The sequence below is a fragment of the Phyllostomus hastatus genome, unplaced genomic scaffold (genome assembly GCF_019186645.2).
Source record: "Phyllostomus hastatus isolate PE091 unplaced genomic scaffold, TTU_PhHast_1.1 phas_scaffold_501, whole genome shotgun sequence".
NCBI lineage: Eukaryota > Metazoa > Chordata > Mammalia > Chiroptera > Phyllostomidae > Phyllostomus > Phyllostomus hastatus.
In genome coordinates this window covers 2087023-2111125 of record NW_025334033.1, presented here as the reverse complement: position 1 = coordinate 2111125, position 24103 = coordinate 2087023, and the positions used below count along the sequence as shown (strand labels likewise).

The 24103-nt window shown below is 37.7% G+C and overlaps 1 protein-coding gene and 1 pseudogene across 1 annotated transcript in view; one reads left to right on the top strand and one right to left on the bottom strand.

Moving 5' to 3' along the window:
* KATNBL1 (katanin regulatory subunit B1 like 1) overlaps positions 1-24103 on the bottom strand; it is a 42942-nt gene extending 18839 nt beyond the window's left edge. Inside the window, exon 1 of the mRNA XM_045823485.1 lies at positions 23959-24103. The gene's annotated coding sequence lies outside the window, so the exon portion shown is untranslated. The remainder of the gene's footprint in view (positions 1-23958) is intronic.
* Positions 2531-2949, top strand: LOC123808686 (annotated as a pseudogene).

Below are 24103 nucleotides of genomic sequence, written 5' to 3'. Positions count from 1 at the left end.
CAGGACATAGGACTGGGTTACAGGCCAGGTCCCCTGCTGGGGGCATGTGAGAGGCAACCAATTGATGTTTCTCTCCCTCTTTCTCCCTCCCTGCCCCTCTCTCAAAAAAATAAATATATAAAATCTTAAAAAAAAAACAAAACAAAACAGCACCTACCTTCACCTTCCTATCTCCTTACCCTACCCTGCTTTTCTTGATAATATTTGCCACTACTCCATGTATAAGTTGTCTCTTAATCATGTGTCTTCTCTACAAGAATATATGCTTCATGACTGGTGGGACCTTCCTTGATTGTTTACTCTTATATTCCTGGGGTCTATAATACCGCCTGGCACTTACAAAGTGCTGTATATGTACATGTTGAATGAATTAGTAAAAATTCCATTCTATACTATGTAGAAATGATAATTAGTTGAAACAACTTTCACCTTCTTACTTTTTTAGTTCAACCTTTCCTAGTACAGACTACCAGAATCCTTTATCAATAGATTAACCCTACTTATTACACACACGTATATATGCATTTTAAAAGTCTACAGCATGCAGACTGGTGCAGCCACTGTGGAAAACAGTATGGAATTTCCTCAGAAAACTAGAACTGCCTTTTGACCCAGCAATTCCACTGCTGGGATTATACCCTAAAGATCCTGAAACACCAATTTAAAAGAACCTATGCACCCCAATGTTCATAGCAGCATTATTTACAATAGCCATGTGCTGGACAGCCTAAGTGCCCATCAGTAAATGAATGGATCAAAACACTGTGGTACATTTACACAATGGAATTCTACATAGCAAAGAAAAAAGGAACTCCTATCCTTTGTGACAGCACAGATGGAACTGGAGAGCATTATGCTAAGTGAAACAAGCCAGGCAGTGACAGACAAATACCCTATGATCTCACCTATAAGTGGAACCTAATCAACAAAACAAACAAATGAGCAAAACAGAACCAGAGACATGGAAATAAAAGAATAAACCGACAGTGAGCAGAGGGAAGGTGGGAGGGGGTAATGGAGGAAAGGGAAGGGGCAAGTCAAGGAACATGTATTGAGGACCCATGGATACGGACAATGGGATGGGGATTGTCGGTGGCAGCGGCAGGGCAGGGGAGAGCAACAGTGAAAAATGTGGGACAACTATAATTAAACAACAACTTAAAAAAAAAGGAGTAAAAGGAAAGTCTATCAAATTTGAATATTTTTCTTAGAAAACAGCACATTTATTGATAGTCTGTCTCCCTTTTATAAGGAAAACATATTCATTTCTTTTTTTAAAGAACATACAGTGTATTTTTTTTAAAGAGTGAAGGACTTTACATCATTAGAAAAGTGCAAGTCAAAACCACAATGAGATACTACTTCACAACCACCAGAATGGCTATAATAATAATAAAACAGACAATAAGAAGTGCTGGGGACGATGTAGAGAAACTGGAACCCTCACACATTACTGTGGGAATATAAATGGTACAATAGCTTGGGAAAACAATTTGCCACTTTTTTAAATGTTAAATACAAACTAATCATAGCATTCACATATTTATTCATGTGAAATGGAAGTTTACATTCACAAAATACTTGTATGCAAATGTTCATAACAACATTATTCAAAATAGCCAAAAATGTGATAGATCTAAATGTCTATCAACTGGAAAATGGATACACAATATTAGGTATATCCGTCTGGAATACTACTCAGCAACAAATAGGAATGAAGTACTAATACATGCTACAATATTTATGAACATCATGCCAAGTGAAAAGAACCAAGTACCAAAGACCACATATTATATGATTCCATTTATATAAAATGTCCATAAAAGAAAAATCTATTGAAACAGAAAGTAGGTTAACAGTTGCCCAGGGCTGGGGTGGGAGTGGGAATAACTGCAAATGGGCTCAAAATACCTTGGGTGGGGGTGATGATAATGTTTTAAAATTTGATTGGGTTGATGACTGTACTATTCTATATACAATTATAATCAGTAAACTGTACATTTTAGTCAAGTGAAGTTATATTTCAATAAAGCTTAAAAAGGTGAAGGAAATTATCAAAATTGTAATGGTAAAGTCTCTTGAAGGAATTTTATATTACAAATTCTATTTTACTTTATGCCTTATGCATTTGGTATACCTTTCTTGGGCAATAATATAGGATTATCCTTTTCCTCCAAGAGCCTGTGACAGTCTAAAACAATTGTTGAGGCTCCTAGATATTTGCAAAGTGCCATTTGATAATATATAAAAAGAGAATAATCAGAAATGGGACCATGTGTGGTTGAAACAGTGATTATAGAAAACAGAAAGAATAATCTTTCAATAAAAAAAAACAAAAGGAAACAAGGACTTGAGAGATAAAGCAAGAGCTATGGCATATTGAGAACAAAATACTAACTACTTGTAACTATTCTGAACACTGGATATAGTGTCTATTTTCTTAAATAAAGACAATAGCTTCCTTGGTGCTACCTATGGAATAGTCATCTCCTAATTGGCACCATGACTGTCAACAGGAGACAGTCATCTCCTAATTGGCACCATGGATGCCCTCAGATCCCTTGTGATACCCAAGATTGTCAAAAAGAAGACCAGGAAGTTCATCTAGTACCAGTCAGACCGATATGTCAAAATTAAGTGGAACTGGTGGAAACCCACAGGTATTTACAATAGGGTACACAGAAGATTCAAGGGCCACATCTTGATGCCCAACATTGGTTAGCAGAGCAACAAGAAAACAAAGCACATGCTGCCCAGGGGCTTTCGAAAGTTCCTGGTCCACAATGTCAAGGAGCTTGAAGTGTGCTGATGTGCAACAAATGTTACTGTGCCGAGGCTGCTCACAAAGTCTCCTCAAAGAATCACAAAGGCATTGTGGAAACAGTGGCCTGGCTGGCCATCAGAGTCACCAATCCCAATGCCAGGCTGTGCAGCGAAGAAAATGAATAGACAGATTGTATACACATTATGTTTGTGTTAATAAAACCATAAAATTCTGCCAAAGAAAGACAATTAGCAATTGCTATGGCTATTTTCTTGACAAGATAAACAGTGGCATGCAGGAGCTAGAGGGATGAATTCCCTTTATAGAGTAGTCATATACCAGAAAAATGAAAAGGGATCTATTCATATAATTTACTACAATGGTTGCCCAGTAAAGAGATTAAATAGCTCCAAGTGTTTAGATATTTCCTACCTACTCCCAGTAAGAAACCTCATCACACAGGAATGAAACAAGTCTGGACTTTCGTCTCTAATAACTTAAGCTACAGCTTAAGATCAAATTAACTTAGGCTTTCTTTTTACATTAATATATTATAGTATATCAATTATTTATATTGTATTTAACTCTGCAATTTCACTCTTCTTGAAAAACAAAGCATGGATGTGTACAAAGGATTATAATAATATTTTTGGTATCAGCGATTCCCTTCCAATCACCAACATCAGAGTAACTCTCACTATTACAAAGGGTGTTCTCATCAAGAGTCTTGAGGATGAAAATTTATGACCCTAACTTATAATAATAAAAGACATTTTAGAATTTAAAGCTTCAGCCTACTTTTTTTTAACCCAGAGAGAACAAGTGACTTACCAAAGACAGTTACATATTTTTCGGACTATAAGACAACCCCCCAAATTTGGGAGGAAAATGGGGGTGTGCCTTATGGTCCGAATATAGCTTACCTGGCTTGCTGTGTGTGGGGGGGGGGGGGGGGCGGGGCGGTGGCCTATGATATTTATGTTATTAAATACTTTACCACATTTTTTGTTTCAAATTTTTTTTCCTATTTTCCTCCTCTAAAACCTAGGTGCATCTTATGGTCCAGAGCATTTTATAGTCCAAAAAATCCAGTAGCTAATTAATCGTATAGCACAAGGCATAGAAAGAATCCATGTCATTTTACCACAACTTTGTTTTCATTAATTGAATCCAATTCATTCTCAACTAAAGTCAACATTTTAATTCTGATTAACCAAAAAAAGATGAGATTACTATTTTTCTGAGGAGATGACAAAGGAGGGACAGGTGACCATAAACAATATGGGAACCCTACCTCCCATCCTTCCCTCGCCCTACAAGGGTAACTTTTCCTTCTCTCTTCTAAGGCCCCACAGAGAATTTACAGGGCCTAAAGGCAAATCACTGGTTTCTCTGAAACAGATGCCACACAAAAAATAAAAGAGGATGAACACGGATTTTTTTCCAAGAATGTCAGTGAAAGGGAGAGAGAAAGAAAGTAAAGATAGGATTTTCTGGGACAATCTTTAGAGCCTGGGGATGCTGATTCTTCCTCCTAAATTCAGCTCCCAGACTCTCAATAACTGTTTTGGTATCTGTAGCACTTATGTTTAATAACAGAATTTGGATTAGGTTAAAAAAATGAGATAAAAAAGGGAACTGAGAATGCCTAGGTTGATCCAAGTGGGATTAGTGCTTACAATGGAATGTTAAAAACACTATTTACAAAGAGTATTTTGGAAGTGGAAGCAGTTTCAAAAATAATAGTATTTTTAAAAGTAGGACAGAAAACAGAATATATAGTATAGTATAATCATGTTTTTCAGAATATATAAAATTAATCCATTCAAAAGGACTCTATCAAACATTAACAAGTTATTTATTATTGCTGGTGGAATTACAGGTGATTTTTCTTCATTTACATGTTTCTCTATGTTTTACAATGAACATAGATTATTTTTATAATCTGAAGATATAAATATTTTAACATGAGGTCACTATAAAAAGCAGATTATATAACTCCTTCATAGTAGAGAAGTGAAAAAGGTATAAATGCCAGCACACAGAGGTAGTATTTCATAGGAAGAATCTACTTTAACTTTTACAAAATGAGGGCAACTCCCTCTTTCTCAGTTCTTGCCTTCTCACCTCATCTGGGACTTAGCTTCTACATACACTTTTGTATCTTCAATTTCTTCCTTTGAACTGACTCCTCCCCTCCTTGCTTTTAAACAGGATCAGGTTCCCCCTATCAACTCCTATACTCTTTCTCTACTTCTCTTTCCTGCCAAATTTCTACAATGAGTGCTTTTTAGTTTCCATTTTCTTTTTAACCCTTTTACAATCTTGCTTTTATTTTGCCCTCTTATTTGAAAAAATTGCATCTTCAAGGTCACTCAAAGCTATAGGGGAGCTTTTACAGCACTGGTGATGCTCATCAAGGTCAGCCAAGTCAAGTCTCAAGACTGCTCACTCTTCATCACATAGCTTTTTTATCACTTCAACGTCCCTCTTCCCTCAATCTTTGTGTTCACATGACACAGCACTATCTGCACTTTCCTTGTTTCTTTACCTTTAATGACTCATTTCTCTTTAAACTAAAATTGGAAAAATATTCTTTCATGGCTTCAGCTATCTCTCTAGATCTAGTCTCTCCTCTGACATCTATGTATTTGGCTTCCTGAACTGCCATTGCTAGGTTCAAGTCAACACATCTAAAATAAACCTCTTCAATCTCTTCCAGTGTCAAAACAACTAGATGCCCTTCCTATCTACCGCATTTTAAATTACTGGCATCAAGCTTCTCTCAGACTAGAAACCTGGGAGTTAATTTGACTCCTGGGAGTTAATTTAATTCTCTCTAACAAATCAGTAAGTCTTCTTGAAGCTTCCTTCAGATTCTTTCATGGATCCATTCTGACCTTCCCTTTTCCACTATTAGATCTGCAGCCCCATCACTTCAAGCCTAAATAACTGTATGAATTATTTTACTTTCCTGCTACCATTCTGTTCCTGGTCCCATAAATCATCCTTTACAATCACTGCCTACAGTATTCATGGCAAAATCCTCAAATTTTCAATAGTTTCCTAATAAATTTCTGAGCCTCTGAGAAGGCTGCATAATTTTATTTAACCCTGAGTCCCAAATTTAGCCATCATCCTATTTTTTAAATTCTGCCCAATATGCATCAAGTTTGAAAGATGCAGATGTTACAAGAAACAGTTTGTTGAATTGATTTACTACACCAAGACTAAACTATTTATCTAGATGTAGAAAAACTTCATAATCAGGTACCTTACTATTAGAAATTAATAATTTTTTTAATTAGAGGGGAAAAAGAACAAAACATTCCCATTATTATTATTATTTTTTTAATATGGGGAGGATGGGAAGTTTTTTGTTGAGGCAGGGAGATTCCATTGTATTGGTGTCAATTAAGTAGCAATAATATTAAAAATAATAGCTAGCCTCTCTGGCTGGTGTGACTCAGTGGGTTGAATGCTGGCCTGTGAACCTAGAGGTCACTGGTTCGATTCCCGGTCAGGGCACATGCCTGGATTGCAGGCCAGGTCCCTGGTTGTGGGTGTGTGAGAGGCAACTGATTGATGTTTCTCTCCCTCTGTTTCTCCCTCCCTTCCCCTTTCTCTAGAAATGAATAAATAAAATCTTAAAAAAATAATAGCTAGCCTTTATCAAAAGCTTACCATATGCTTGCCATAGGCATTGTAGATATATTATGATATTATGCCCTTTTTATAGATGAGGAAACTGAAACACAGAAGATTACATAATCTGTCCAAGGTCAAGCAGCAAGAAAATTATGAGTCAGGATTAGAACCCACACATTCTGTCACCATTGCCTTTACTCTCAACCAATATATCATAATGCCTGCCTTTCAATTAAGATGAGAAATTAAGGGTGAATGTGTTGATAGACAATGCAGGTTTTTTGTATGTTTTTTTGATCTTTATCCTAGGATATGCTCACTGATTTTAGAGACAAGGGAAGGGAGAGAGAGAGATGGAGAGAAACCAGGAATTGAACCCATGATCTTCTGGTTTACAGGACGATGTTACAATCAACTGAGCCACACCAACCAGGGCAACAATGAAGGTTTTCTTTTTTTCTAGCTTGTGATTTTCAGCAGGTCATTTATTCTATTCTGAATCTGTGATCTCTAATACAAATGGAAATATGGTTGTAAAGATCAAAATGAAATTACACGTAAGTTTTTACAGCCAATATTACTCATAATAGTTATATTAAATATAAATATATACAATTCTGGTATTTTGGAAGGCAAATTTGACATTGTAGGGCAAGTAAACTGTACCTTTTCACTCAGTTTATAGCATCTATATAATTTATCATCCAAATCAAGACATATTTGTGAAAGGAGATATTAAAAATTATTCTGAGTCAATAGGCATAAACCAGCTTTGACCCAAGCAAATTGAGATGTCTGGTCACCCTAACTCATTTAAAATGTTTACTTTCCTAGACTGATTTTAAAGTATTTTTTCTATAAAAATCATCAACTACTCAGAAGTAAAAAGAAATTACTGATATATACAGACTATATGAGAATGTCTCAAACGCATTATGCTAAGTGAGAGAAGACAGATTTAAAAGGGTCAATACTATATAACTTCATTTTTACAACACTCCAGAAAAGGCAGTATTATAGGGAAAGAAAACATGGATTGCTGCCAGAGTCTAGGGGAAAGTAGAAGTTGACTGTCACAAAGGGATGAGAGACAATTCACTGTGGTGAGAAACATGCTTTGTATCTTGTCTGTGGTAGTGGTCATACTGTACGTCCATCAAAACTCATATAAATATACATCAATAATCTGGCTTCAAAAAATTGGAGTGTAGAGCACGCGCCATTTATGGCTTTTCACTGGGCTCCTTGGACACTCAGCACTCACTTGCCAGAAGTAATATGGCTACACGGGGGTCATATCTGTTTTTTTTTTTTTTTTCTAGGAAATTGGTCTACCCTTTAGTCCTGAAGGTTCCAGAAACATTCCTCAAAGCATCTGGAATTTTCCTCTCTTTCAGCTGGAGATTATTAAGGCCAGTCCTTCTGGCTTCATCTTTGTTCTAGTCAGCAACATGGGCTGAGTTTGGCCCTGAGGATGGTAGATGCACTCAATGTCCTCTATGTGCATCAAAGTGGGGTGAGTACTCTCACTTGGAGACCAGTGGGAGTTAAAAACTTAATCTGCAAAGGCCTTTAGGCTTCCCATGCCTCTCTCAGTTCTCTGGAAAGTTTTCTGCTCACTATGCAGTAGGTACCACAACTCATTACCTGGGTAAAAGATTAAGGACTCGTCCAACCTTAAGGGCTGGTATTAAGTCAGACAGACCCATGTTCAAATTTGTACCTTCTCCCATTTAACTAGCTATGTGACCCTGGAAACGGCTGACCTCAATTTCCTCACCTATAAAAGTAAAGATGTTTGTGTTTTTACATTGCCTCACTCCAAAAAAATAAGAAAACCTGCAGACATTTTTTTTCTTTCTTTAATTGAATTTATTAGAGTGACATTGGTTCATAAAGTTATATAGGCTTCAGGTATACAATTTTATAATATATTATCTGTATGTTGCATTGTGTGTCCACCATACCAAGTCTCCTTCCATCACAATTTACTCTCTCTGTACCCTCTTCTACCTCCCCCTAGTCTTCTTTCCCTCTGGTAATCACCATACTATTGTGTGTCTGTAAGTATTTTTCTTCTTAATCCCTTCCCCTTTTTCACCTAACCCCTACCCCCACCCCAACCACCTCTCCTCTAACAGCTGTCAGTCTGTTCTCTGTATCTATGAGTTTGTTTCTATTTTGTTTGGTGGTTTACTTTGTTCATTAGATTCCGCATATAAGTGAAATCAAATGATATTTGTCTTTCTCTGACTGGCTTATTTCACTTAGCATAATACTCTCCAGGTCTATCCATGCTGTTGCAAGATGTACAGTGAGTATAGGAGTCATTACCTTTTCCTGTTTTTCTGTGTGAAAGCTTTAACTCGGTTTAAGTTTCTGCCATCTTCTCATAAACGGACTTCCTTGATCTCTGTGACATTCCAATGTTAGTGCTTTCTCTCCTCAGAATTTGACTACTACTTTGAAATCACTTTGATCACTAAAAATATTCTTTTGTTATAATAGTTTGGTTGTTAACTTATTTACTCCCCCCCACCCCATCTCTTTATCCAACTAAAGAGATCAAGCGGGTTGGTTTACAAAGAAAAACTTAACCATATTAAACCATATGAATTAACCATATTAAAGCTTCACAAAAAGAAATGTAAATAGGTAGGGACTCCTAAACTCAGTGTAAGCATCCCTAAATACAGAAAGCACATTTTATAACATTAGGTCTCATTTTCTAAGCTTTTGCTATTAAAGCTTCCTGTCTCTCTTGATACTTGGGTTCTATGGTAACAAATTGTTTCTTGTCCCTGAAAAGTTCCTTTCTCTCCTTGCCATTTCATCACAGCCTCCAACTATAATGATTGAGTTCAAATCTTCCTCTGAAGCATTTGGAAAAAAAATCTTCACCCAGGAATGTTTACTGATTTTAGAGAGAAAGGAAGGGAGTGTGGAGAAAGGGAAAAGAAACATTGAAGTGAGAGAGAAACATGGATCAGTTGCCTCCTATATGCACCCTGAACTGGGATTGACCATGCGACCTGAGTTTGTACCCTGACTGGGGACTGACCTCAGCAAACCTTCTGTGCACAGGATGATGCTCCAACCAATGGAGCAACCCGGCCAGGACACTCTCTAAAGCATTTCTTGATTCCTATATTCATTGATCTCTTCCTTTACCATGTTTTTATGGCACTTAGTTAATATCACATAGCTTAGAACTTCAACAATTTACAAACAATTGGCACTAACTGATCTACGTGTGTTTCCACTCACCAACTGGACTACTAAACTACTCATGGGCAGGAACTGATTGCATACTGTTATATACACAACCTGAAAGGCAATTTAACAACTTAGGTAATTTAAATATGTACAAAACATCTCTCTCTCACCCACCCCCCCACAAACACGCACACATCACTATGTGTGAGCAAATGAGCATCATCACAATCAAAGTCTTAGTAATTTAAGGCTCATTTAAAAACAATGATCAAAGGAGTCCTGGCTGGTGTGACTCAGTGGATTGAGTACCAGCCTGCAAACCAAAGGGTTGCCAGTTAGATTCCCAGTCAGGGCTAGATCCCAAGCATGTGCTTGGGTTGTGGGCCAGGTCCCCAGTAGGGGGTGTGTGAGAGGCAACCCCTTCTTTTTCTCCCTCCTCATCCCTCTCTAAAAATAAATACAATCTTAAAAAAATAAAAAATGATTAAAGGAAAGAAAGCATATATATTCAATTCAACATATCTTTACTGAGCACCTACCATGTGTCAAGAAATAGGAAGTACATGTCTTCAATAAAAACAAAACAAAACAAAAAACCCCTCAGAGACACAGACAACAGATCAGTGATTACCAGAGGAGAAAGGGGGTAGAGGAAACATGAAGAGGGTAAAGAGGATCAAATATTTGGTGATGGGAGGAGATTAGGTTTTAGGTAGTGAACACACAATAGAGTAAACAGATGTCATATTCTAAAGTCATACATCGGTAATTTATATAATGTTATTAACCAATGTTATGCCAATAAGTTTGCTAAAAAGTAAATAAATGAAAAAAAAAACAACAAAAGAAGTACATGCTCTATTTCTCAAGAAGCTCATGGCCTAGTGGGGAAGAATAACAAGAAAGCCATTAAGTATAAAATAATTCTGTGCTAGCCCTGGCTGGTGTAGCTCAGTGGATTGAGCTTGGGCTGGGAACCAAAGTGTCCCAGGTTCGATTCCCAGCCAGGGTACATTCCTGGGTTGCAGGCCAGAACCCCCAGCAACCACACATTGATGTGTGTGTGTGTGTGTGTGTCTCTCTCTCTCTCTCTCTCCCCCCCCTCCCTTCCCCCTCTAAAAATAAGTACATACATACATACATACATACATAAATAAATAAAAATAATTCTGTGCTATACAAGAGGAACAGATAGTACAGGTTGCTAAAAAAGCAGCACCAATGCATCTAACTTGAGAGGCACCAAAACATCCAGGAATATATCTCAGGTCACAGCAGATTTGAGTCCTGAAAACTAAACAGGAAATTGCACAAATGAAATGATGCAAAGTGCTCTATGTAAGCAATCATAGTAAAACTCATATGTGCTTAAAAAAAAAATCAGAATCTAGAGCTTTCCTTATTTCTATATTTTTAGTTCTCCAGAAATGATTATTTAATCTAAGCATAAATAGAAATAAAAACTGATACAGAAGCTGATAGGAAATTTCTCAATGGATAGGTCGGGTTGACAACATCCAAACCACAAATCAACTTTGGCATCACAGAAAAGGGTTCAACCAGATGTTATTATATTTCCTGATGTGACACACAGGAAATATTACAAAACACTACTATTAAATATTCTTGCAAAAAAAACCTAACCTGGACATGATCAAGCGTCATCCATCTGTTACCAACTGCAAGTTTAATCGAAATACAGAAAACAGAGGGGAACCTAATAAGCACTACCATGAGATAAATACAGAAAAACTGAAAATCTTTGGGACACAAAAATTAGTTTCCTCAACAAATACTTTGCAAGGAAAAAATAAAGAGGTGGGCCCTGGTCGGGTGGCTAGCTGGTTGCGGTTTTGATCCCCAGTCAGGGGATATCTATCTATCTATCTATCTATCTCTACCTCTCTCTACCTCTCTCTCTACCTCTCTCTCTCTCTCTCTCTCTCGTCTGGGAGGCAGCCACTCAATACTTCTCTCTTGCACACTTGCACAGATGTTTCTTGTTCTCCCTTCCTCACTGAAAAAAAGTGTCCTCAGGTGAGAATAAAAATAAATAAATAAGCATATCCTCATTAGAAGATTTAAAATAAAATAAAAATAAGAGGACCCTATATATTAAAAGAGACTGTACCAACTGAATATAATGTGTGGACACTGCTTAGATCCTAGTTTAAAAAAAAAACTTAAAAAATGTAAGAAGCAGAATTTTGAATAGTGGCTGGATATATAATTAAGGAGTTGTTTGTTTACAACTCTGAAGTTAAACTACATAAAATGAACTGTACGTATTTAAAGTATACTTATATATACACCTGTACATATATACCCATTAAGCCATTACTATAATCAAGATAGTAAACCATCATTTCCTATGACCCTTTGTAATCTCTCCCCCAAAATTGATCTACTTTCTGTCACCATAGAATAGTTTGCCTTTTCTAGGGGACTTCTGGCCAAGAAGGCATAGGTAGACATACTGTGCCTCCTCACATAACCAAAAGAAGGACAACAATAAATTTAAAAACAACCAGAACTGACAGAAAATCAAACTCTATGTAAGTCTGACAACCAAGGAGTTCAAGACGAAACATTCATCCAGACCTGTAGAGGGGGTGGAGACGGGGAGCTGGGCAGCGAGGACTGGTGGCAAGGCACTGGTTGGGGAACCAGGGTGGGCAAAGCAGTGGATGGTGGACTAGGTCCCATGTTGTGTGCAGATAAACCAGGAGAAACAACTGGAAAATGAGACAGACCGTGCCACCTAGGCTTCTAGCGCAGGGAAATAAAGCCTCAAAGCCTCTGAATGAAAACACCTGTGGAAGGTGAGGCGGCAGTGGGAGAAACTCCCAGCCTCACAGGAGAATTCGTTGGAGAGACCCCCAGGGTCCTAGAACACACACAAACCCACACACCTGGGAATCAGCACCAGAAGGACCCAATTTGATTGTGGGTAGTAGGGAAGTGACTTAAATCCGGCATAGAGCAGGGCAAGGGCCGTTGTTCCTTCTCAGATCCCTGCCCCACATACAGCATCACAACGGAGAGATGTGGCTTGCCCCGCCCTGGTGAACACCTAAGGCTCTGCCTCTTATTACGTAATAGGCGCCTGAGACAAAAAAATGGTCCAAGTGAAAGAACAGATCAAAGCTCCAGAAAAAATACAACTAGGCGATGAAGAGATGGCCAACCTATCAGATGCATAGTTCAAAACCCTAGTAATCAGGATGGTCACAGAATTGGTTGAATATGGTCACAAATTAGAGAAAAAAATGAAGGCTATGCTAAGCAAAATAAAGGAAAATATACAGGGAACCAACAGTGATGGGAGGGAAACTGGGACTCCAATCAACAATTTGGACCACAAGGAAGAAAGACACATTCAACCAGAACAGAAGGAAGAAACAAGAATTCAAAAAAATGAGGAGAGGCTTAGGAACCCATGGGACATCTTTAAATATGCCAGCATCTGAATCATAAGGGTGCCAGAAGGAGAAAAGGAAAGGGAAGAAATGGAAAACTTATTTGAAAAAAATAATGAAGGAGACTTCCCCAATCTGGCAAAAGAATTAGACTTCCAGGAAGTCCAGGAAGCTCAGAGAGTCCCTCAAAGAAATTGTACCCACCAAGGAAGCACCCACCAAGGCACATCATAATTACATTATCCAAGATTAAAGAGGAGGAGAGAATCTTAAAAGCAGCGAGAGAAAAGAAGAGAGTTACCTACAAAGGAGTTCCCATCAGACTATCAGATGATTTCTCAAAAGGAACCTTGCAGGTAAGAAGGGGCTGGCAAAAAGTATTCCAAATCATGAAAGGCAAGGAGCTATCAGTACATCCAAGATTACTCTGTGCAGCAAAATTATCATTTAGAATGAAAGGGCAGATAAAGTGCTTCCCAGATAAGGTCAAGTTAAAGGACTGCATCATCGCCAAGCCCTTATTATACGACATGTTAAAGGGACTTATCTAAGAAAAAGGAGCTAAAAAACATGTATAGTAAAATGACAGCAAACTCACAATTATTAACAACCACACCTAAAACAAAAACAAAAACAAACTAAGCAATTAACTAGAACAGGAGCAGAACCACAGAAAGGGAGATCACATGGAGGGTTATCAACAGGGGAGTGGAAAGAGAAGGGGGGAAAGGTACAGAGAATAAGTAGCATAAATGGTAGGTAGAAAATAGACAGGGAAGGTTAAGAAAAGTATAGGAAATGGAGAAGCCAAAGAACTTAAATGTACAACCCATGGACGTGAACTAATGGCGGGGGGGGGGGGGTTGTGAGTGGGAGGGGGGTCAAGGGTGGAGGGGAATAAAGTGGGGGATAATGGGACAACTGTAGTAGCATAATAAAACATAGTTAAAAATAAAAAAATAAAAGTATTTGAAGGTGATTTAAATGAGTATGTTTTAACACATGGGTGTATTTATTTCTTATATATAGAAATAATTTGATGAACATCCCTATATTTATAGTATCTATTTTCTTTGCATAAACATATTACCAGATAAAAAGTATGATTATAGAGTTCTTGAAATATATGGTAAAAGCCTTTTATATACTTTGGCTAGGAGTGATGGTTGGTCACAAGATCATTTAAAATGAGGATTCATTTTTAAAAGGAGAGATGTACAAATGTACCTTAAATATTTTCACTTAAAATCTACAAATCGTGCATATGCAATTATCTATGATTTCTATTTTGGGTTTCTTTTTTAAAGTGAATCAAGAACTTAATGATACTCACAAAGCATTACCAGTGCAAAATCCTAAATGGTGTTACTTCATTCATCTTTAACTTTCTAACCTACACCAAATTTGATAGGGAGTTTTTGAGTCACTTGCCTTCATTCCATCTATCCAAGGCATTCCAATTAGTTTTTTAAAGACAGTATTTTTAAACTTTTATTTTAAATTGTTATATTTACTAAATTGGTAACAATATAAGCTTGGCAAACACAGCAGAGATGGGAAGTTGCCCTCCACATCCAGATTTCTGCCACTAGCTATGTAGAATGAGCACTATCAATGCCCCTGATAACAGAAGATTCTGTATTATTAACTTTTTATCTTTGAAAATATGACAGACAATAAATAATGTTTTAGTTTGCTGTTGAAAGATTTAACATGATGTTGTATATGACTAAACTGAAATGACTAGGCAGTATGTTGTAATGGGAAACACAAGTCCTACTATCAGAGTTCCTGGGTTTGGGTCCTGCTCTAACCATTTACTAGTCATGTGATCTTAGGCAAGTTACTGAATTCCCTATTTTCAGAGTAGTGTCGTGAGGAATAAGTAAAAGAATCCACTTACCATGATGTCTGGGTTAATCACTCTGTAAATGTTAGGTATTATTAAGTTACATGTAAACATCACGAATGAAGCAAATTGCTTTTGGTGTAAAAACATGATTTGTACTGTCAGCAAATTTTACTACCAGTTCCTAAATTTGTTATGTTTCTTCTGTATACAAGGATGCAAGCTCTTTCTAAAAAATGATATTACAGTTGGGCCTTTTTTCTTTTTTTTTTACAGTATTAGGTTGAACCATTTCCTTATTTTTCTGTATCAACTTTCTACAGTAAAATAATTACATTTTAAATAAAAGGATAAAGTTTTAATGTAAAACAATACACTAACAGAAAATACTTTCTTAAGCCTCAAAACACAAAAATTCTTAAGTTATGTAAAGACACACAAAATAATTGTAAAACTATAAAATTCAGTGACCCGAATCTCTTTAAGGTATAAGAACTCTTGGTATTATGATGTAGCTACATAATACCAAGAATACCTCACTTCTGCTGGGACCTTTAAACTTCCCTTTCCTGCTGTAACATTCTCACCATCACCACGAGGTTTAAATGGGAGAAACAAAACCCAGCAATTATTATACAAATGTTAAGCATGGCGTTACCTCTATGACTTATCTAAAGAGTTTAGGAAGAAAACTGCTCTTCAGTAGAAGAGAGTGGTTTAAAGCAAAGATATTTATACAGAGTCATTTTGTAGTTAATAACAACTTCTAGTACAGCAGGGCATGCCCAGTATTTCATCTCACTTTAATGAATGTATAAAATTAATTTTCATGACTATTCCAAGAGCCTTGAAAACAAATGCTGGGTCCTGGCCAGGTAGCTCAGTTGGTTAGAATGTCAGCCCCATACACCAAGGTTGTGAGTTCAGTCCCAGGTCAGGGCACATACAAAAAGCAACCAATGACTGCATAAGTATGTGAAACAACAAATTGATGATTCTCTCTCTCTTTCCCTTCCTTTCACTCTAAAATCAACTTTAAAAAATCAACTCATGAATGCCTAAGTATATGGAACAAGAAATAGATGTTAATTTTTCCCAAGTTACTCTTTCTCTAAAATTCAATGTATAATTTTTTTAAAAGACATTAAGCTGAACAATCATGTAACCCAGTGTAGAGCAGGTATAATTTATTACAAGAACTCAGAAGCAACCCCCCCCCCCAAAAAAAGAACTTTAATGTGAAACCAGATTTAAAAAATACATGATTCCCTAAGTGTGACATTTCTTTCTTAGGTATATTTGAACAAGGGGTGAGGAGAGGAGTTAACAAAGGCAGCAAACACTTGTACTCTAAAAGTCACAAAGTAAATGGTATGTTAACTGTACTTGTTATAAACTATATGAGACACTATTACACTGACAAAGTAATGATACATTCCATTGATTGGTCTTGCTTGGAGCCTTTAACTCCCTTCTAGAGTCTAATGTAACTGAAAGTTAACATTTTGAAAGAATGTGTCAGATAAAGCATGGACTGGGGGAAAGAGGTGAACCACACAGGCGAGAAAAAGAGAAGCACAAAAACAAATATAGGCAGTACTTCAAAAAAATATATTTTATTTATTTATTTTTAGAGCGAGGGGAAGGGAGGAGAGGAAGAGATATATCTATTGTTGCCTCTCACACCCATCAACTGGGGATCTCGCCCATAACCCATGCAAGTGCCCTGATGGGGAATCTTTTTTTTTTTTTTTGTCTACACTATTGTTTCTTTTTCAGGATAGAGGGAAAAAAAGTACTTTCTTTTCAGCTTCCTTTGTTTTTTTTTTTAATTATTGTATTGTTCAAGTATAGTTGTCTGCATTTACTCCCTACCACTACCCCCCCAACCCCAGCCACCCCCACCTCCCTCTCCTACTTCCACTGCCCCTTGGTTTTGTCCATGTGTCCTTCATAGTTGTTCCTAAAAACCCTCCCCCCAGCATTATCCCCACCCTTCTCCCCTCTGGTTACTGTCAGATTGTTCTTAATTTCAATGTTTCTGGTTATATTTTGCTTGCTTGTTTGTTTTGTTGATTAGGTTCCACTTAAAGGTGAGATCATATGGTATTTGCCCCTCACTGTCTGGCTTATTTCACTTGTGACACCATAAAAGTCCTAGAGAAAAACATAGGCAGGAAAATCTCAGACAATGCACGCAGCAATATTTTCACCAATATGTCCCCATAGAGCAAGGAACATAAAGGAAAGAATAAACAAATGGTACCTCATCAAATTAAAAAGCTTCTGAATGGTTAAAGAAAACAGCATTAAAATGAAAAGAGAACCAACTCTATGGGAAAACATATTTGCCAATGATACCTTGGACAAGGGTTTGATCTCTAAAATATATAAAGAACTCACACAATTCCACTCCAGGAAGACAAACAACCCAATTAAAAAATGGGCAAAAAACTTGAACAGACACTTCTCTAAGGAGGACACAAAGCAGGCCAGGCCCAGAGACATATGAAAGGATGCTCAGCATCACTAGCCATCAGAGAGATGAAAATTAAACCACCATGAGATACTACTTCACACCACTGAGAATGTCTATCATAAACAAATCAACAAAACACAAGTGTTGGAGAGGATGTAGAGAAAAAGGAACCCCAGTGCACTGTTGGTGGGAATGCAGACTGGTACAGCCAGTGTGGAAGACAATATGGAATTTCCTCAGAAAACTAAAAATGAAACTGCCTTTTTTACCCAGCAATTCCACTGCTGTGATTACATCCTAAGAACCCTGAAACACCAATCCAAAAGAACCTATGCATCCCAATGTTCATAGCAGCACAATTTACAATAGCCAAGTGCTAGAAACAGCTTAAGTGCCCATCAGTAAATGAGTGGATCAAAAAACTGTGGTACATTTAAACAATGGAATACTACCCAGCAGAAAGAAAGAAGGAGCTCCTACCCTGATGGAGAATCTAAAGTGCCACCTTTTGGTTTGCAGGCCGACCCTCAACTCACTGAACCATACCAGCCAGGGCCAGGCAGGCTTATTCATGCACTGTCTGGGGTGAAGAGTACCCCACCAAGTTTCCAGGAATGTCTCATAGACTTGCTGAGTTTATTCCTACTGAGGAAGTGAATTTACCAAGTTATCAGAGCCTAATAATCATTGTAAATTATAAAGCTAAGTCACATTCTGATTCCAAGTTCAGAACAACTCAAAACACCTATGACCTGAAATAAACCCTGACAGTTTTTTTTATTGACTTAATGATGACTCATTCCCCCCACCCCCCTGCCAGGCAAATCCTCACTGGAGGATATGTTTATTGATTTTAGAGAAAGGGAAAGGGAGAGAGAGAAATATTGACTGGTTGCCACCCATCCATGACCCGTGCTTGACAGGAGATGAAACCCACAACTCAGGTATGTGCCCTGACAGGAAATTGAACCAGCCACCTTTTTTTCTGGGGCACAGAACAACGCTCCAACCAACTGAGCCAACCGGCCAGGGCTCATCACACCACCTTCTCTTCATTCCATTTCCCATGGAAGGCTGGTGTAAGAAATAATGTCAAATTCAGGAAGCAGGTCAAGCACAAAAATACCAATTTCTGTAGACTCAATGCAGACAATATGATTACACATCATTATAACCAATTAGACCAAACTGAATTCCAACTTTCTTATGACCAAGTCACCCTGAAATAATAATTACAAAAGGGGAATTGCCTTCTCACCACCTCTTCCTCAGTTTTAATAACTAGGGCCACTGAGCATACTACATTAAAGAATTGGGATTAATGGGAAAAAGAAGTTAACTAAATTCTGAGAGCTAGGTGGTTGTTTATCATTACATTTATCAGTGGTTTTCGACCAACAGAGTTAATTTTTTCAATGACTTTAGGACTTATTGTCTTTAGTTGTAAAGGGGAGGGGCAGGTACAGAACAGCATGTTACCACTTAGGTAAAAACAAAATGTGGCCCTGGCTGGGTATCCCAGTTGGTTGGAGCACCATTCTGATGCACCAAGGTTACAGGTTCAATCCCGGGTCAGGACACATACAAGAATCAACCAGTGAGTGAATAGATAGGTAGAACAAGTGGATGTCTGTCTGTCTGTCTGTCTGTCTGTCTCTCCCCTGACCCCTCTCAAATCAATAACAGTAAAAAAAAAAAAAAAAAAAACAACTAAAAACAAAATGTATACATGAGTGATTGCTTGTTTATTTACTGAATATCTTTCGATATTCAAAGAAAGAAACTGGGAACAAATGTCACTTCTAGAGATAGGCTATGTGTGGCTGGGGAATGAGGTGAAAGGAAGATGTTTCCCTTTAGGGCTTTTAATATTTTGTATTTAAATGCCAAGTATTATGTTTCAACAAAATTAAAGTGTATTAATACTATACTATACATCTTAAATGGCTATATAAACATCTAAATCTTTGGGAAGACTTCAATTCTTAAGCCAAGCAGATGATTATCTTACTAGTCTGTTTTACTGAATATCCCTATTCCAGTTATTTTTCTGGAAATATTCACAGGGAGGAAAAATACTCTAACCCTTCCTAATTGTCTTCTTAAACTCATAAATGGAAATGTACATACACACATATACAAAATAAGTCGCCTTAAGGATCCTTTCTGACCCCTTGTTTAGCTACTAAAGGTATTTCTGATGCTTTTAAGATAAGCTCCCTACATATGGAAGGATATACCTATAAGGTATATGACTCTCCAAAAAACAAATTAATATAAACTAATTTAAACACTCATCTTTGTGATTTGGGATTTATCTATTACACATCTATTAACACTTGTGACTAATATTTGTAGACCTGGTCAGTATGAGAAGTTATACCCTAAGATCTTGAAATAAGGGTACATTGGCCTTGCAGAATTAAAGTAATCAACAAAAGATGATGTTCGAGTCCTTTTATAACAATGGTTCTTAATCTTTCTTACACCCCAATGCTTAGACTGATAATTACTGCACATCCCTATCAGTTGCAGCAGTTTGTTATCACTATGTCACCAGGGCTAAAATCAGAATGTATGTTGAAGTTTGAAAATGCCACCCTTCTCTTAGAGAATATATTCCCTTCTCCAGTAGAGGAGTCAGACACTACCTTAAGGAGGTACTAATGACTCCCAGGTTCAAGACTCAACTGTAATCAAATTTAACATACTCATTTTTTTAAAAAAAGAAGAACAGTTCATTTCAATGTTTCCCCTAAACTCTAGATTCATTTCTCCAAATGCCCACAAGTCAGCCTCACGTGAGTGCCTAACAGTCACCTATTCTTGAATTTAATATACTGGAGCTAGACCCTTAATATTCACCCCTCTCCCATTTCTACCCTCATTGTGTACCAAGAACAAAGAAGAAAATGTAACACTTGCCCAAAGGTAATGGATACTAGCTATCAGAAGATACCTGGAGATGAACACAAAGTAGAAAACACAGCATTTTAATCCAACAATGTAAAGTTATATCCTATCTAATTTGAAAAATGTATACCATGTGTATTAGGTTTAAGGTTTTTTTTTTTAATTTACTTTCCTAAATACATTTTCCAGACAGCACCAAATTAACCGCTACAGATTAACAAGTGTAAAGATTGATGAAATAACAATGTATGGTATGATGTTATGAGGCATCGCATCACTGGCCAAGCGTGTTTAAAGATAATTCCTGCTCTCCATGAAGTTATACTCACCTCTTGCTCATAAACTGTAGCATATTATACATTTAAAAATCCCAAACTAGTCCTTCATTGCTCAAAGTAAAATTTAACACCAACAAACTTATTTAGGATTCTAATAGAAAATGTATTTCTAAAAACCTTTCCAAGAAGAGGAAAGGGGAAGAAGACTTGCTAAGAAGAAACTGAAAAATAAGCTTAAAACAAACAAGCAAAAAGAAAAACAAAGGAAAATTATAGGAGTTTTAGCAAGATATGAGGTGATAGGCATCTAGGGTCCTCATTAAAATCTCATTGTCTGTCTCTATGAATAGCAGTTTACCTACCTAAGATAAAAAGTATTATAAAAATGCCAATTTATTTCAGTAGCTCCACCATTCATTTAGGGTTCCAGATTTAAAACCTTGGAGATACTGCAGTCTTTCACCCTCATTGTTTTCTATAGTTAAATCAGTCATCATATTCTAATATTTCTTCCTTCAAATCTCTCCTGTGAATACAAAGCAAATTTCCCAATTTCAAAAGAATACATACAAAAAACAAAGACTGACCATTAAAAAGAACATTTTTCAAAGAATGAAGAATGAGAAATACTCATGATATGCTGAGTCAAAAACAAAACAAAACAAAACAGAAAATGCCCAATTGCCATAGGGAGAAAAATACATAATCCTACTTTTATAAAAGGGAAAATAGTTACCAGCGTAAAAACAGATTTGAAAGGAACTATTCTACATGAAAATGGTAACAAGTTGTTCTTCCTGTTTGGGGGGTGGTTATAACTGTTTCTCCCCCTGACACTTTCTCTACATTTCCTAAATTTCCTACAATGAACAAGCATTATTTTCAAACTTAGAAAAAATGTTATTTAAATAATTGTCTTGTTTTACCACTACTTGTCCATTCTCATGGTCTCATCCTATCTCCTCCAGTCTCTCCCTTCCCCAGGACTCACACAACAGCCTTCTTCCTTTTTGAGGTCTCTAAGCCACCTTCTCTCCAACTTGAACATTGCTTGTACATGCTCCTAAAATGCACCACACATACTTATCTACAGCACATGGAAGCAGAGATGGCCATACAAACAATTTAAAACAGCATTTCTCAGTTCCGGGACCACTGATGTTTGGGATAATTATTTCTTATGGAGGGGCTTATCCTATCTTAGGATGTTCAGTAGCATTCCTGGCCTCTATCCACTGGATGCCAATGGCACCTCCCCTCCCCCTCTCTTGTGACATTGCCAAATGTTCCCTGGCGTGGGCGGCAAAATAGCTCCCATTGAGAACCATTCATTCTAAAAGCCTTAAAACTTCCAAAATCATATCTCTCCCTGCTAATATATATATGTCTATAGATACATATATCTAGATATCTTTATATCTATGTATCTCAAGTGTAAACTTCTTTGACATATGTCTTATACAATACTCCTCATAGTCTTGCCCACATCTTGTTTTTCTCAGTAGGAACTTTCCAAATAGACAAGATTTATTTACTGTTCCCTAGAAAATTGAGAATTTTCATTCTCAATTCCAGGTCTTTGAACAGTCTCCTCACTAAAATTCCCCATTCATACTTTTCTATTCAATGGCCTATATCCATCCTTCACTTGTCAGTTCTTTGTAGAAGCTTTACTGAGTTGCTCAGTTTAGTTCAGCATATATTCATTATACCAACACAGATATATGTGTTTGTTAATCTCATACCTCAAACTACACTAACCTCCTTCAGGTTTGTTGCTTAGACATTTCCGTTGCATAGCCACTGGGCTAACACTGTGATGGGCATAGAGGCAATCAAAACCTTGATAACTGATGAATGAATTTAAATGCTCTGTTGTTAATAGCGTAAACTACTGTTTTCTTATTAAATGATTTCTCTTTTGAACCATATTTCTTGTCACGGAGCAGTTAATCATTCCAAGTACAGAGTGACCACTTGATAAGTTTTCAGAATAAAAACATTAGTATATAATGACATTTTCAGGAACACATAGGTTTTGAACTATTCTCCACTTTCAGGAAATGATACAAAGGAATTAAAACTATTAACTGAAACACAAACATGAACTTCATGAACTCCATTTATCTTAAAATACCCAATGGATGTTTTGCTCAGTGCATAAAACTCAAGCATGGTCAACAAGAGAGGACCACTCGATTTTATAGTGTGTGAATACCTATGTACACAAACACCCCTTACGTATATGTATATTACATCCCAAGTCGTGGGAAGTAAATGAAATGAAACTGCTTTGTGAACTGAAAAGAGCCACATACAAAGGAAGCAACAGAGTAGCAACAACAGTCACAAGCCTGCTAGGGTTCCAACCATTAGTAGCTGCGTAAACTTACATACGGTACTTAACTTCTCCGTGCCTCAGTTTCCTCCTTGTCAAATAGGGATAATAGTACCTGTCCCAAAACAAAGCTCTCAAAACAGCGTTTGCAGGGAGAAAGCACAAAATAAATAGTAACCATTGTTATTACTGCAGTGTTAGTTATTAGCCATGTAAAATCCTCAACGTATAAAGTTCTGATTCAAGTCTGGAGCTGGTTTTACAAAAAGCAGGTTAAGCTATTTACAAGTTTAAGCTACTATGTGGATTAGTTTTTCAGAATTTTTGCTGGTGCTAAACTTGTGATTTTTACAGAATTTTTGTTAGTTTTTTTGAATCTGCAAAACAACTGACATAGACAACTCTGTTTTCAAGGAACTTTATAAGCCACACACACACACAAACCCAAATCGACTCTTTGTTATCTCCACAATTTAAGCCAAATTTAAGAGGGCAATAAAAGCCTAGGTGGTTACTGAACTTTTCAGAAAATAAACGAGGTTTTTAAAGTTGTAATCAGCAATTCTTATGCAGTAATGTCAAGTTTTCGTCCTGCTAAACAAAAGCTTATCCGTCAGGAAGCCAAGAAGCCCTAGGAAAAGAAGGAAATTCCGAGGCCGGGCCTAAAGCGGCTCTCGGGAAAACCTGTCCTCAAACTGGTCGCCTCCCGCGTCCCGTCCTTCCCCTTCCCCGGGCTGCAGATGTCGGCTCCACCCGAAGATAAGTACGTGACAGCAGGTTCCGTCAATGCCTCTCCCTGCCCGACCCCTCGGGCCTTCCCACGCCTCCAGCGCCCGCAGACTAGAGCTCCCTCGCCGGGGCCGGGCAGGGTGTTTCACCCCGGAAAACGCGGCCTCGCCAACCGGCTCCCCAACCCGACAGCCCCTCCGCGGCCCGAGCCCAGGCCCCCGCGGGGCCTGCAGGTGGGCCCAGGGCGCTTCCAGGCCCAAGGAGAAGTCCTGCGCGGCAAGATAGCTCCGGACGCGGGGATCGCACGGGACCGGCCGTCACTTACCGGCGCCTCATGGTATTCTGGCACCTCAACCCAGCTCCGGTGCAGACGAACTGCGCCCGGAAGCCTGGAGAGTCCCTCCGCTCCCAGGCAGAGACCCTCTCAGAGACATTCAAAAGCGGCCGCGCGCGCGGCCCGCCGGGATTGC